The 15,664-nt window shown below is 40.6% G+C and overlaps 1 protein-coding gene across 5 annotated transcripts in view; it reads left to right on the top strand.

Annotated features, from left to right (window-relative positions):
* The window catches only part of SERGEF (secretion regulating guanine nucleotide exchange factor), a 156,583-nt gene that overhangs the window by 96,501 nt on the left and 44,418 nt on the right, over positions 1–15,664 (top strand). Inside the window, exons 11-12 of one of the 5 annotated variants that reach the window (XR_011739298.1) lie at positions 4,068–4,183; positions 5,002–5,091. The exons of 3 other annotated variants lie outside the window; for them this stretch is intronic. The gene's annotated coding sequence lies outside the window, so the exon portion shown is untranslated. Of the gene's footprint in view, positions 1–4,067; positions 4,184–5,001; positions 5,092–15,664 lie in introns of those variants that run through there. One more of the 5 variants, XR_011739297.1, reaches the window with a different exon arrangement.

Below are 15,664 nucleotides of genomic sequence, written 5' to 3'. Positions count from 1 at the left end.
AGTTGCCTAAAGTTGAGCTCTTGCGCACCAACCGTTGTTGCTTCCTGTGAGACTCTGTATCACATCCACAGGGATCATTCTGCAGAACCCTGCAGGAGATGGGCAAGAGGCAAGCGTGCAATATTAACCTCTGGTGACAGCTAAAACCATCGAGCGGGAAATACGAGTGACAGTTAGAGGAGATAAATGTCATAGGCATCTAGCAAACAACCAGCAAATGCTACCAAGCAAGAATTTCACGTGAAGCAGAATGAGAGCTCTTGCTTGCAGGTATTGGTGAAAAGAAAAAGTCATTGCACCTGGTTTTAGAAAATTGTGGAGTGTGGGAAGACTCTTAAGAGCAGGAGCTGCGGTCCAGATGCATGCAGTCCTTTCTCAGAGGGTTCACTGGATGGATAATAAGTATTTAGAAAACAACTTCGATTTCATTGTATTTGTTTACTCTCAGGCTCTAAGTGGAACAATTACTTTAAAGTAGAATAAAAATATATCCAATATATCTAAGGCATATTTATCTGAATTTTCAAGGAAGCAAATAGGAGTAAAAAAAAAGTCACCCTTACTCACCAAGGAAAGATTGTGCTTGTTTGCTATGAAATGAAATGAAAGGATAAATGTCTGGCTTCAGGGAGTCATCTTGATCACGTAGGAGAGATACTCACCGAAGTAAAAGCAACAAGGCCAGCAAAGCAGCTTGAAGGCACTTGGAAGTGCAACAAGTTAAGGCTTCAGTACTGTCCTACTGAGCAACGCCTAAGTAAGCTGTGCTGATAATTCCGGGCTCTGTACATGCAACAACCTCAATGCTTAAATTTTAAAAATTTAAATTTTAAAATTTAAATTTTGCAACTCAGTGTTTGACAGGAGGGAAAGGGGGTTTGTATCTGGAAAGCTGGCATGAGCAGTGCCCATGCTGTGCTGGGGGGTTGTGGCTCTCCAGGGGTGAACATCTTGCTGTGCAGCCTTGGGTTGACACCCCCATGTTTGTGTGTATTCAGCCTCCAGCTCCTCTAAGGAGCACTAAGAAATATTTCTGTCAGTGCACAGATATGTGGGACCTAGCTTGGTTTGTTACCCACTATCAGTGAATAATTTCTGAAGCTTTTTTCTTTTGATTGTGTGTGTGTCTTACTGATAGCATCTTAAATACTCTAGGTAGCTTTCTGCTTAATAAAAATATCTGAAGTAGGGATTTTTTGAACTTCTGAGATTGGCTTGACCATGAGCTGGGGATTTTCACAAATGCATGTTTCAAAGTCATCTTTGCTGCCCAGTATTTGGATTTTACAATGCATTTTTGTCACATTCTCCAACCGCTCTCTTTCAGTTATGAAGGACATAAAAATCTTTTAAAAACTAAGGCTGAAGGCAGAGATGCTGACAGTGACGCAGGCCTGAGAGATGATGCTGTAAGGATACATGTGAAAATATTGCAAGGCTGATGATGTAATGGGGACACTTCTGGGGCAATACAGGTATCCTTTGCACGCCTGTAATTGCACAGGACTAAATAGGTTAATCAAAGCAGGTTTCTTGAAGCTTTTGTAAACCAAAGTGGATGGGGAATTGTTTCTCCACTTTTCCAAAAGGGCAGATCCTCTTTCCCCACTTTATGAATTAGGACTTTGAACTTGAAGGTAGTAGAAATTGTAATGGAGAAAATCCAGAGATTTTACTTATTAATAATAAAGAAGAAGCCATTCAAGCTGTCCTGGTTTTGTTAAAAACAAGTTTCTCTTTTAGTGAATTTGCCTGTCAGCTAAAGCCTTCATATTAGCTGCATTTTCCTGGAGAACTCGACACTTGTTTTGGTTAAACCTAGCAATGGAATGCAAACTTACTGATAAGCACGGATGGACATCTCGCGAGAGGGGCAACGAGAAACTGGTGATCGAGAGACTGACCAACGGTGTATAACATTCCATTCACGTGAATACTCCATATAAAGGTGGGAGATCACGAGGATCTCGTCCCTTTTCCTTCCCTTCTGCTTATGGCCGACATTAGGAGAGGACCTTGCTGGTCGTCCCTGCGAACTGAGGCCTAGTGAGAGACTGAATCCAGCTCCGGTTGGCTACAGAGTCTAATCCAGGACTTTGGGTGCTGGCTCTGCAGTTGCTGAGACTTTCAAGATTGGTTTTGTATATTTTGTATTATTTTCTCTATTCTTATTAGTAGCATTAGTAAAACATCTTTAACTTTTCCAACTCTCTTCTCTCTGTCCTTCTTTCCCTCCCGATCACCTGTCCTGAGTGGGAAGGGGGGAGAGGGAGGGGCAAAAGGGGGAAGTTGGGGGGAGAGGAGGTTAACAATACATCTGCCAGGGTTTGATTGTCACCCCGCAATCTTAACCCTCGACACAAGCTTGCAAGCCTGGAGCAGGGTAAAAATAAAGCATTTTATTAGAAACCATTTGCTTTGGAGAGGTATTTTAAAACAATTAGGGAAACAAAGCAAAACCAGATATTAAAAGTTGTCATATTTGTAAAAATTACCCTTTACTTGTCTTTGCTTTCTGAACTTGTTTCATTCAAACACTTCTTTATGGAAGGGAGGTAACAAAGTAATTAAAATATAAAAAATACTTTGAGACTCTTTTCACTCTTGTGCTTTTTCCTGTGTTTTTTGCAGTCTCTGAGGAGCAACCAGGCTAAACCAGGACTTTTATTATTTCTGAGAAATGTCTGCCTCATTTTATTTTTAGATTTTTGGACTTATTTGAACAATGAGAAAGTGAGGAGGACTGAAAGCTATGCTGAACAGGGTTTTAGGAAGCACTCCACACAGCATACTTAACATTTGTGGAGCAGCAAGAAGGGTTGATATATTCATGCTGATCAAGTAAATCAAAGAGGCACTGGGTCAAGCATGTATATGGCACCGTTTCAAACATACCTGTAGTTAGCAGGAAGCTGAATGAAGTAAGAGGTTACTGCTATATATAAAGGTCTTGTCTTTGAGGAGCAAAATGCCTGTATTACTCATGTATTTGATTGTGGTAGCTCTAAACTTGCTAACGATGGTAGCACACCCATCGGAGTTCTTAAGAAACCCAACCAGCAACAACTGCAACAAAACTCCTTGAAAACAGTAGTGATTAAAAAAAAAAAGAAAAAACAACAGTATGCTGAGTCTCTTCATAGATTTGATAGATTTTCTACCCCCTGCCCCCCAAATCAGACGAGATAGTGACATTGTCGCTAGCTTAATAAGTGTTCTGGCCTAAATACTCTTCCCATCTATAAATCTAATGGAATAATTGCCTTGAGAATATAATACATGATTCTGGCTTAAATATTGTTAGTATGTACTACAGCACTGATTGGAAACTGTTGGGCTGTTCTGTGAGTGTGAGGTTACAGCCATTGTTCACCTCTTTTTGAAATACCTTCAGCCAGCTTATGTGGTGCTGAGCCACTGTGGAATTTCCCAAGCTTATACCAGCTGTGAGAGTGACCGCCAGTGTTCTCTGTGGCCATTCCTTTGGCCTTCCCAGACCTGGGTTCCTCTGGGGAACTTCGCAGAATATAGCAGATTCTCAGAGTTTTGATATTATGTGACCTGCAGTGCTAGTGACTTAAAAATCTATAAGCTGTTCTCAAATCTCCCCTTACCTTGTAAAAGAGAATCGGGCTGTTCTGTATCCCCCAGAGTACCACTGCCAATGAGATGCTCTATAGGGCAAGATGCGATAGTTTTCTGGTGAGTGAAGGACATACATGGCTAGAAGATTTCAGTTTCCATTTCTCTCTGTAGGAAATAATTTTTGTCACCCAAAAACTTTGAATAGACAGGATTATGAACCTGATGAGGTTTTTGTTGTTGTTTTTTGCTTGTGGATGATGCTCAAAACAATAACTTAATAAAACATGGGGAAGTTCTTCTACTAGGATACTTCATTAATCATCTTCCTTTCCCCTTCTTCAGACATTTTGCTATTATTAAAAAAAAAAAAAAAAAAAAGAAATTTAACCCATCATGACGTTGGTGACAAATCTGAGTTGCCTTGCTGTAAGTGTTGAGGATACTAAACTGGAGTTTGTCTTCTCTATGCTTTTGATTTTCAGTGACACCGGCTGCTGTCTTGCTGAGTTGAGAAATCTCAGATAATGGGCAGGATGACAAGCAACACAAATCCATGTAATAGTTTAATTCTGGGTAGGGAGCTCACTTGGCTTGAAAGGTACGTTTGCTTTGGCTTTCAAACTTCCTTTTATTCCCCTGAACTGCTTGCTCCTGTGTGCTTTCTCTTGTACTGTTTTTTGTCAGTTCTGAGCATTTCAAGGTCTTTTTAAATTACATGAGATTAAAGGTGTGTCTCTTAAAGCCCTGCAACATTTTGTACTTCTAAATGAACACATGGGATGCTTGGTGTGTGATGTGTCAGTGCTGAAAGGTCTATGTATGCTCAAGGGGTAGGGGCTGTTGTGCAGTGTAGCATGCTAAATTCCATTGTTTTAACAGAAACATGGTAGCTGTTACATTTGCCAACATGTTTTTTTTTTTTGTGTGTGATATTGATTGGAAAAAATGCTTACTCGCAACTCCTGTAAAATAAAATGGTCCCTATTTTTCATTGGAATATTTCATAATTTGTTACTGTTCTCTGTTGAGGTAATACAGTTGATCAAATCTGTGACTTTTACTTCAAGGGGAGTTGTGTAACTGAGCCCTCCAAATGGGATTACAGCAGAAATCACAGTTGCATAGGAATTAATCATGTTAATGTGTGCTTCACGTTGAACGTGCAGGATGATGTGTTATGTGTGGTCAATTTGTAGCACTCACTGGTTCTCTATGATATAAACCAAATGCATGGGTAATTCCGGCGTTTTCCTAGAAGCAGATGTTTGCTTAGGCAAGAAAAGCAAGTACTTTATTTATCTTACTTTTGTACAGAGAGGGGGACAAGTCTTGCCAGTCTCTGTGCCCTACCATGGATGATCCTCTCACCATCTGATTTGTGATCACTGAATGTGACTTTAGTCTCCTCTATTATAGGACTTTTTGGTGGTGATGAAAGGATTCGTACTGGAGGCAACTTTTAGACATGCTTATTTAACCTGGAGTCTTCCTATAGTCACAGCAGCGCAGTTCTCCTGCTCCTCCCCTGCAGAGGAATGCCAGGCAAGTCTCCCCATCTGCCTGTGCCAGAATGCAGACATAAGCAGAGCTGTTAGTCTGTGCTGCTTTTTTGGGTGCATCTGGCCAGTCATAACCTTAGTGCTCATGCAATTTTTCTTTTTCGTAGACCCAAAAGAGGAAAAACATTAAAGGTATCAGGATTTTATGCTGTTCTAAGACCACTCATTCTATTTTGAAGCTGCTCCCCCTAATCATGTTGCCACCTACTAATGAAGGAGGCAGGGTTCGAAATGTATTCTGCTTACATCCAAGCCTTGTGTTGCCTGCCATTTACAGCAGGAGTAGTATAATGTTTCGCTGTCACTCAGATGTTACTCGGATTCTTTGAGTCTTACTAGGACGCTGCTGATCAAGTTAACTGCCAAGCAAGATTCTTCCTAGTTAAATTCTGGATACTGTAAAATAAAAAAGCCTGAATGCTACTCTATAGCCCTTGTAGGTTTGCTGAATAAAGAAGCAGCCACTTTAATTATTTTTAAGCACTGTAGTAAAGAAACCTTGTTCTGTTGACAAATTCAGCATGAGTCTTGTGTACTACTTCTCTGTCTGCTTGGATCCTCCTCCTTCTCCCATCTGCCACCTTCTCACTCTAAGGAAAGGAAACTCCATTCTGTCAAAGCAAAGTGCCAATGAAAAATGGGGAAAGACTCCTAAGAGCAGCTTTTGGATAAGACCATTCACTGAAATCAAAACAAATATAATCACAACTAACTATAGTTTTGCCTGTACAGTAGCACTATACAATAGTCTACTGAGCTGCATTAGTGTTGGATAGGAGAATCAAGCTTGAAGTCGAGTTTGAGTCACCTTGTGAGCTGTTAAACACTTGGCCATGGCAGCAAAATGTTGATGATGCCACAGTACTGCAAAGCTGGTGTGTGATGTGTCAGTGCTGAAAGGTCTATGTATGCTCAGCTTCTATAGCATAACACACCTCCATTTGGTATTCTGTACAGAATGTGGAAAAATGAAGGGCATTTCTAGATGCAGAAATTAAAAAAAAAAAAAAAAAGGTTTTATTCCCTTAATTTAAGCAAGCAGATGTTTAGCAGAAATTGCTTCTATCTAATTAAATTTTTTCCCCTCAGCTTGAGGTAGATCTAATGGGTATATTCTCTGTCCCTAAATATAGAGAGACTATGCTGAAGGAAATTGCTCACAAAACAGTGCAAAAACATGTGATATGTTAGTATACAGTGGAAAAGTTAAGTCTGGATTGCGTGGTGCAATGATCTGCCTGTGGGCTTTTTTTGTGTGTGTGTGTCACTCATCTATAATCTAGTCAGCTGCCACCAACAGTTTATAACTAAGTATAACTTTAGGGCTCGATCTCTTTCAGAACTAGTTGACATGATTCTGTGACGTGTCTGGCAGCTTTAAAACATGGGTGGTGCGTGCTGGTTGCCTCACTGCTCTGGAATGTCTCAGGTGTACTCCTGTGGTAAATGAGATGTGTGACACTTGCATGAAATCTGAGGGATTTCAGCCAAGATTTTTTAGAGTTATTTTAAGATTATTCATTTTTTGTACACACAAGTCTTTGTGGGTCCAACTTGAGTTCTTAAGGCAGTCTGAATTGCATCACAGTGGAAGATAATCAGGGTCCTTATTGTGTATTAGATTGATCGCTGGCTTTGGATATTCCTTTTCAAATTTTTACTGTTTTCATATTCTGGTGATGCAGGATGATTATATGTTAATACTCCTTAATTACTTCTTACTTTCCATCCAGATTACAGCCCCTTCATTTCATAATGGTAAACTATTTATGCCAATTCTAATGTCAGAACCAGGCATACCCAGGCAGCTGCTTTATTACTTTAACCCTTAGAGGAAGCATCTAGATAATTTTGTAGATGTGTGTGATGTGCTGACCCAGATTTGTGGACCATTTGCATACCTATTCTATGCTTACAAAGATGTGAAAACAGATGCACAGGAATAACTTTTGGATGTCATTTGTCTCTTTTTCATTAATGTTCCAGGGCTACAGTGCAATAACTTAGATGCATCACTTCCAAACAGTAGATTCTCTGTGGGGCACTACAGAACAATCTGAGGTTCTGGTTAAGGTGGGTGATGGCCTTTATGAAGAATATAAGATGGCTTATTTCATTTTTTTGGTAAAAGTACAGCTGAACTTTTGATCTGGATGTTAAGCCATTAAGTTCTCTACTATTACCTCACAAAAATATGAATCAAGCATTTCTTTAAAACTCATCTCATCTGACTCATCAAACTGGTGAGGGGCCTGGAGTGGCTGAGGGAGCTGCGGCTGTTCAGCCTGGAGAAAAGGAGGCTGAGGGGAGACCTTATCGCTGTCTACAACTACCTCAAAGGAGGTTGTAGCATGGAGGGGGTTGGTCTCTTCTCCCAAGTAGCAAGTGATAGGACAAGAGGAAATGGCCTCAAGTTGTGCCAGGGGAGGTCCAGATTGGATATTAGGAAAAAATTTTTCCTGGAAAGGGTTGTCAGGCATTGGAACAGGCTGCCCAGGGAAGTGGTGGAGTCACCATCTCTGGAGGTGTTTTAAAGGTGTTTAGACGAGGTTCTTAGGGATTGCACTCCATTATTTGATGGTTTCTCCCAACTGAAATGATTCTATGACCCTTGGGAACTTGGTGTATTCTTCTCGTTGTCCTTATTTGTGTTTTCCCAAAACTGTTTTAGTCTGATATTAATATTGCCCGGATGCCTTCTTAAAGCTGAGTGTCTCTTGCTGTTCAGGATCATCTGTGGTTTCTCTTCCAGACTTAAACTGGAACTTTCCTTAGAATATTTAGCCATGTTGTTATTTTGGTAAAATGAAGTCATGTTAAGAATAGCCTGGGCTTTCCTGTCATGCATTAGTACTGCTGCTCTTCATGGTAATCAAAGTGGAACGGCTGGCTGTCTTCTACAAGTCATTGCACAAAAGGAGCAGCGGTCTGTAAATAAGTAAAGACTTTGGCCTCCAGCATGCGCAAATCCTGTGTCTTCATCAGTGGGTTCATTCAGAACAGCAGCAAAAAAGGAGAAAGGGGAAATAGGCTTGTGAAAAGCACAAAAGGTGCTTTACTTTCCTGATAAACCAGCAAAGCATTTCTTCTCTGGGAATGATTGTATGAAATTTGCTCTGCCTTTTATCTTTATCATATGAGGTTGAAATGAGCATCACAAAGATGACAACATGTAAAAACTTTGTGTAAATGTGATAGGTGAAAACACAGCACTTTCTTCTGGGTAGAGAAGTGGAATAAGTAATTTCCAAGAGTGTGATACTTTGTGTATCTTTGACAAATTGAAGACCAATAGCTGGAATGACACAGCGAGGATTCCAGCATCCATTTTGTAATCCTGAGAATGACAAAAGTTTGCATGAACGCATAAGCAGTGTATGCAAATCTTGGTTATTCTCCAAAAAGCTGTTACAATTCATTCTTACATAGCTTCTTGCTTCTGCAACAGTCATACCTGAATGTAACTTAACAAATGAGTGACATGAACTAGGCCAAAAGTGTGGTAGTTTAAAGGACCTCTCTTCTTAAACTAAGGTTCTCCTTTAATTCCGAATGCATAGTAAGTGAATGTCAGTGATGATCCTGCTTATTTCTGACATGTTTCAGAAGTATTTCTACTCTTCAAGTGAAATATTTTAGTGCAGTGATGAAACTAAAAAGGTGAAATATGTTACAGTGGTTGGAACATCCTCTCAGCTTCAGTGGCAAGTTTTTATTTAATCAGTGTTACGCTGTGGTCCAAATGCCAGTACTGCATTTTTGTGGGATATAGCAGTGTCTGAAAAACAGTGTAGTCCTATGTAATCCCAGTAATGAGCTGTGTTAGTATGATTTCATTTTTAGGGTTTATATTTACAGTTTCAGTTTAGATGGGGGCAAACCTTGCAGGGCAGCAGGAGAATCTCCCCTCTGCAATCTATAGGCTTATCTGTCTCTGAGCTCTTCACTGGCTTTGCAGGGATCCAGTTTGAAGGGGCACATTGTCAATGGCCACTCCTCAGCTATGTCTGAACATTCAAGCCTTTGCTTGGGTGTAATGCCTCATAAGATAATTAAATGTGCCTTCAAGTGTGTAGTTCAACTTAAATTATGCCCAATGCTTTTCTGTTTAGCAGCATTTAATTCTGTATGTTTTAGAAGCATGTTTATCCAAAAGTCTCCGGAGATGCTTTTCATGGTTGGATGTAGGTAACTGTAGTCTGGTTGTTTTCCTGTTCCTGGATGTCAGGTAGCGTTTCAGTGAACCTGGACATTTCAGGGGTATTTCTTCCCTGTGGCACAGTGGTGGGAAGCTGTAGCTCAGAAATGATTTGCACATTTCAGTCACACTGATGGCTCTTTACCATGCCAGGGATTTAAGAAACCTGGATTGCAGCCCCAAGAGGCAGGACTGACCTTGGATTACCCAAGGTTCGACTACATGGCTAATTAGTAATAGAGGAAATCTGACAAATATGTGACTAATGCACAGGGATTCACCTAATGAAAATAACACCTCTCCTTCCCAAATAGCTACTTTGCAACATGTAGGTACAGAGCAACTATTGCTGTTTTATCAATGAAAGTGGATTCCATAGCAGCCTTTGTGCATACTCCCCACCCTGTGTTTGGCTCACAAAATGAGAATTATATTTTAGTGTTTTATAGACAACATAACAGGAAAAGTACACATGCTACATAGATAATATTGCTGCTACACTAGCTAAAATGTAACTTGTCATTCTTGCAGAAGGCTCCTTTCCTGTGAACTGAAAGTGTCGTGTAAGATGAGGGCCAAAAAGTTAATCAGAGGGCTGGAACGCCTCTCCTATGAGGACAGGCTGAGCGAGTTGGGGTTGTTCAGCCTGGAGATGAAAAGGCTCCAGGAAGACCTTATAGCAGCCTTCCAGTACCTAAAGGGGGCCTACAGGAAAGCTGGAGTGGGACTTTTTACAAGGGCATGTGGTGATAGGACAAGGGGTAATGGCTTTAAACGGAAAGAGGGTAGATTTAGATTAGATATAAGGAAGAAATTCTTCACCATGAGGATGGTGAGACACAGGAACAGGCTGCTCAGAGAAATTGTGGATGCCCCATCCCTGGAAGTGTTCAGGGTCAGCCTGGATGGGGCTTTGAGCAACCTGGTCTAGTGGAAGGTGTCCCTGCCCATGGCAGGGGGGTTGAAACTACATGATCTTTAAGGTCCCTTCCAACCCAAACCATTCTATGATTCCATGAAATGTCAGAATTTGCCAGGAAGTGACCCAAAGCAGGAGAGCATATTCTGCAGTAATACTGTTCCATTTCTTATTCACCATGTCTTTCTCAAGTCATGAGGAGGCAATGATGGCACATGATTTTGATACCTGATAAAAAAAGTCTAATTTGGTCGGGGTGAGAAAGTTGGGGTCTTTTTTAAGAGCTGCAAATGCTACTTTAAATGATTGCTCTGCTGTGGTTATCAGGAATTCATCCTAAAGAGACAAATAAGCATATTATTTTGTCATGGCTAGTTAGATTTTCCATGAAAATTTAAAAGGAGGCTAATTTTTGCATTCCTATTTTAGAATGTTCCGTATTCTGCCTTTATAATTTTGTCCGTTTCCTCATTAGTGCTCCTTTCAGAGTCCAAACATGTCAACAGTGACACCATTATCAGCCTGAAATAAATGAACAAACATTCTCATCTTCAGTCGTGGTTTGCCTATGACAGCTATTTTTAATTTCACAGCTGCTGGAGACTAAGGCAGATGAGATGGATTTGCAACTGATGATTTGGCACCTGTATCATGCAGCTTAGCTTACAAGTGTTCTCAGAGGTGTTAGGAAATGTGGAGGTTTCCAAGGGGTCTCTTCACTCAAGTAGCGCTTCTGGAGAAAGAGAGGGAGAGCAAGCATGAAGCAAACTGCTGATAGCAGGAGGAGGTATCCTGCTGGCTTAGCATTTGTTTGCAGGTGTTCAAAATGGAGTGTGAGATGGCAGCTAATTCTTTTTTGACCAAGTGTGAATATAAGCTGACAGCCTCATGCACTCTCCTGTATATTCTGAGCAGTGCTAGTTCCAGGGAGTCCTCAAACTCGAGGATTTTTCCTTCCTGGAAGAGAAGGTGGTGTGACTTTTTGGCCACAAGGAACAGCTTCTGTTCTTCCCAGCCCTGACCCCCGTTTCAAAACCAGCTTCACAACTCAGGGGTGAAGATCGAAGTGCAGAATACTCACGTGCTGCAGTGACCTGTGCCTGGCTTTCCACAGGCATTCCAGCAGGTGAGCTGAGATGCCTGCCACTTGCATAAGTGACCAAGCATGGAAGGCACCATGGACTGTGGATGTAAAAATATCGTATTGAGTTAGGTACCCACATGCCACTTCACCTAATTCGAGGGCTTGTTCAGGTCTCCAAAGTGCCTCTCTTGTCTTCGTAATAATATTTTTTTTAATTATAATTTGCTGTGATAGAAGTTGATGGGGCAGTTCATTTCATTCGTACCTAAGTGTCCTGAACTTTCTTAGATGCTGAAACACAGAAGACTTGATTATCAGAAGATAGTGATGTGCAGAAACCATCCTAAATTATGAACTTTTTGAAGTTTTAAATGGTAAATCTCATGGTTTGGGACTGAAATATATTTTGAAAAATCTTACTAAGTTTCTTTTTTCTCTTTGACATTTAGCCCAAAATGAATTACATCTATCCTACTCTTTCCCAAAAATTCAGTAGCAGTGGTGCATGTCTTTGCTCTGCACTTCTAAATCCATGTTAGTGGATCCAGGTGCTTGGAAAGCCACACAGATTTTATCTTAATGCTCCATAAAGAACAATTTTGCTAGGAAGACTTTTGAGCTTCATAAACCATTATTCTGGTTTTTGTTTTGGCAAGTACTCAATCAGTATGCAAACTTAATAAATTTTGAGTTGCAAAGTGTGATATTAACTATAGTTGAGAAGGTTCACATTCTTCCACTCTGCTGACCATACTGTTAATTAGGTAGTTAAATACTTATGCAAATGATGTCTTAGTTTCATGTGCTATGATTGTAGAAAAGCAGCACAAGTAGTCTATTTTCACTTGTATTGAAAGCATCATTGCTTAACTACTGTTGCTATTTATCTTGCTAATACTAACTTAGCTGACTTTGCTGCTAGTTATCCAACGTGTTAAATAACATATCATATGACTTCAGAGTATTTTGATCATATCTTTCTGAGAATAGTCTTGTTTCTGTAAATGGGATTTCTAATAGAGGAAGATGCTATACAGGAGAAGTATTACTGGGAGAGTTCAAAAAGAATGAAGTAACGCATCTTCAAAGTGCCATGACTGCATTAAAAGTGGTCCAACTTAACTCTCTTTCGTTCTCATAAGAAATAAATGGCAGTTAGTGCTCTAGCATCTCAGAAACTAAAGGTCTAAAAGAACATCCTGTTGAGAAGACTCATTAGTTATGCAGGCTGAAACTGTAAAAACATGCTTATTCTCATAAAAAGTAATGAGGACTTCATGTCTTGATTCTGTAAATAACTTAATACCCATCTCTCTTGCATTGTAGTAAGTAACAGCTCTTTCAGAAAAGAACATGTTCATTTAAGAACCACTCTCCACATATGTCAGGTACCTCTGGTGTGTCACCTGTACCCCATGACTTGACAATACTGAAGTGGGTACCTTTGAAAAATACGTATCAGCAGACCAACTTCACCTTGACCTGCTAGCTAGAAAAAAGAAAATGGGGGTGAGGGGTAGGTTTTGTTTGTTTGGTTTGTTTTTAAACCATAGTCAAGCTGTAGCAAGACGTTGAAAATCTGGAGCTCAGGATTACCAGAGACACAGACCCAGGCTGCTTTGCAGCGTGTTCTCTGTGACTTTTCAAACAATGGGACATTGCACCTTGGCTGGTGAGGCTGGTTCCCTCTTTCTTGTGTGAGCACACCTCAGAGATCCTTGACAAGAGGCTGTGTGGTTCTCCTTGTTGGGATGGGCTTGCACGTATTTCAGCTCATCTTTATCAGCTGGGGAGGACATGGGTTTCTCACACAATTTGTGACCCACAGTGACTCAGGCATCTCAGTAAATGACACCAGCTCAAACTCCGGCAGAGCTGAGACTGTTTTGGCCCCTGAAGACATTGGATTTTCTCTCTGACAAGAAAGCCCAGATTTGGCAGAAATTATCTTTAGAATAGCAGGAAGTGAGAAACTTGGTTTCGTAACTAAATAACAATAAAGTCAGGTTAATGAGGCCACAAATCATTTGAATGGTTCTGCTCTGTGTGCATCTGCTGCATACTAAGAAATTCCCAACAGAATTTGCAGTGATTTAAGCAAAGAGCTGACAGGAAGTAAGTCAATTGTCTTTGATCTTTGTGTTTGGTTTTTGGGTGTGTTTGTTTAAGATTAGGAAGCTATTGAAGTAATGAAATGAAGGTGTGATAATAGCCCAGGGAAAGATGCTTATGCTAGTCTTATTCTGTCTAACTCAAGTGAAATAGCAAGGACATAACATATTCTATATGTTTGTTCAGTATTAAGCATGAAGTGGTCAATAATACCTATTTGAGTCTCCTGCTTACAAGCCTGTAATAAGTTCCTGCTTTGTCACATTCATGCCTTCCTCTTCCTCTCTCTGAGTAGTGTTTTGTCTGTTGGATCAAAATTTGCCAGTTCGCTTCATAGTGTGGTAATTATGAGATGCTTTGGATTGAGAATTCCAAATAGAGAGTCTTGGCCTTTTGAAAGAAGGTGCTTTCTTTTTAATGTGGAACATTTTGATTTATTCCCTCGTTTTGTGCCTTCCTACACTTACCTTTGTGAGGAGGCTTGGTGAGAAAGACTTGGCTGTTGTTTCTGTTAGGCTTTGTGGACATTAGGAGGTCATTAGAGCTGCTCTTCCCTCACTTGTAACATTGAATGCCTTTGAAAACATATGTTGTAAGAAAAATATTGGAAAGCATATTGCAAATGTGGGCAAGTGGAAAGCCAAGCATTTATGTGTTTATATTCACAATGCAATATAAATAATTTGGGTTGGACTTCCACTGCATTGCAGGAAACGTTTAAAACATTTTAGGCAAAATTATTCGTGTCGTTCTTTTTATCCCTATGAGAAGACTGGCTGCATCCCTGGCAGTGAATAAGTTAACCTACTTAGTGTTTTGTGTGTAGGCAGCATGCAGTTCCGTGAGATTGCAGTGGGCAATGAAGCAGCAGAATTCAATTTGCAGCAGTGACCTAAGAGGGACTATTTTTAGTAATAAAATAGGTCAGGGGATGTGGTAGTGCAGACTGATAAATGAACAGTCTTCCCCTTCACTTGTGGGGCTTGTTTTTTCCTCCAGTATAGAAACTCTGTGATGGGGGAAATGCGATTCAATACTATCACGTGATTAGCGTTAGATTTTTTTTTTTTATTGTGAAGCAATTGCAGTGAAAGCACTAAGTTTTATTTTAGTGAAGGAAGAATATAAGTAACTGCTTTGCTTAGGGGTCTATGGAAGGCAAAACCAACTAAGGAGCAGGGTGTTTTGAAGCCACTGCTCAAAGCTGGTTTTAGCACTGCTGGAGATGTCATGTTGCGGTGCTGTCCATGTGACACACAGCTTTTGCTCTCTTTTTCTTTCCACTCTTCTAGCTGTTGTTATGCACTTTTTTAGCTCACTTTTCTTACCAGTTTGCTTTCTCAGTGATTTATGCAGACGAGTGCTAGCGTCTTCCTCTCAGGGTGTCAAAGATGAAGCATGGCTTTCTTCTGTTCCTTAGAGTTTATGGGCTGTTGGAGGAGGCTTGTGAAGGATCTGTTCAGCCAACTCTTGTGGCACAGAGCAGTCCAAGCATCTTTCTAGTATTATGTTACTTGACCTTTGCGTTTCCACATCTCTTTGGTTTCCCTGAACTTATATTTCAGAGCAAACTTGGAAGGCACCTCTTGCCCCTATAAGCTCTAGTCACAAAGCAGTGCATGTTGATGCCCTATAAACAGCAGAAAAAATAGTAGCTTTGGCCCTAAAGTCTTTTTTACCCTGGAAAAAAGAATGCTTAGCAGGAGGCAAATGATCTTCACTCCTGGCTGTAGCTGAATCGGTATCAGTGTGTCACACCATGTAATGAAGTACGGTTGCAAGAGGCTCAGGCTGTTGCTGAAGCTCTCTCCGGGAGTTAATGAGCCCTAATGAGCCCTGGTGAGAGGCACTGGGATGCCCAGTTCTCCTGCTTTGGAACTAAGCAGATATCTCCCTGGGGGCTGCTTAATGTTGTGTGAACGTAGGCGCCTGTGCTGGTGCTCATTTGTCCATTCTTGCCTCACGCTGTGCTGTGAAGCACAGAAATGGTTGTATGACGTGGGGGAGAGATGCCCTTAAACTTTCCCTGACTTTCATTTCCTGTCCTAGCAAAACGTGTTTAATATTTCAACCTGTCTAGTTGGGACTGTGATTAAGTACCATCTAGCAGAGTTTTCATAGTGCTTCAGAATCCTTGAATAATAACACTTTACCATATTTATAAGGAAAGTAAGCTCTAGCACTAACCACTGGCATAAAAACTGTAA

The sequence above is a fragment of the Patagioenas fasciata genome, chromosome 5 (genome assembly GCF_037038585.1).
Source record: "Patagioenas fasciata isolate bPatFas1 chromosome 5, bPatFas1.hap1, whole genome shotgun sequence".
NCBI classification, from domain to species: domain Eukaryota; kingdom Metazoa; phylum Chordata; class Aves; order Columbiformes; family Columbidae; genus Patagioenas; species Patagioenas fasciata.
This window is presented reverse-complemented; position numbering and strand designations above follow the sequence as displayed.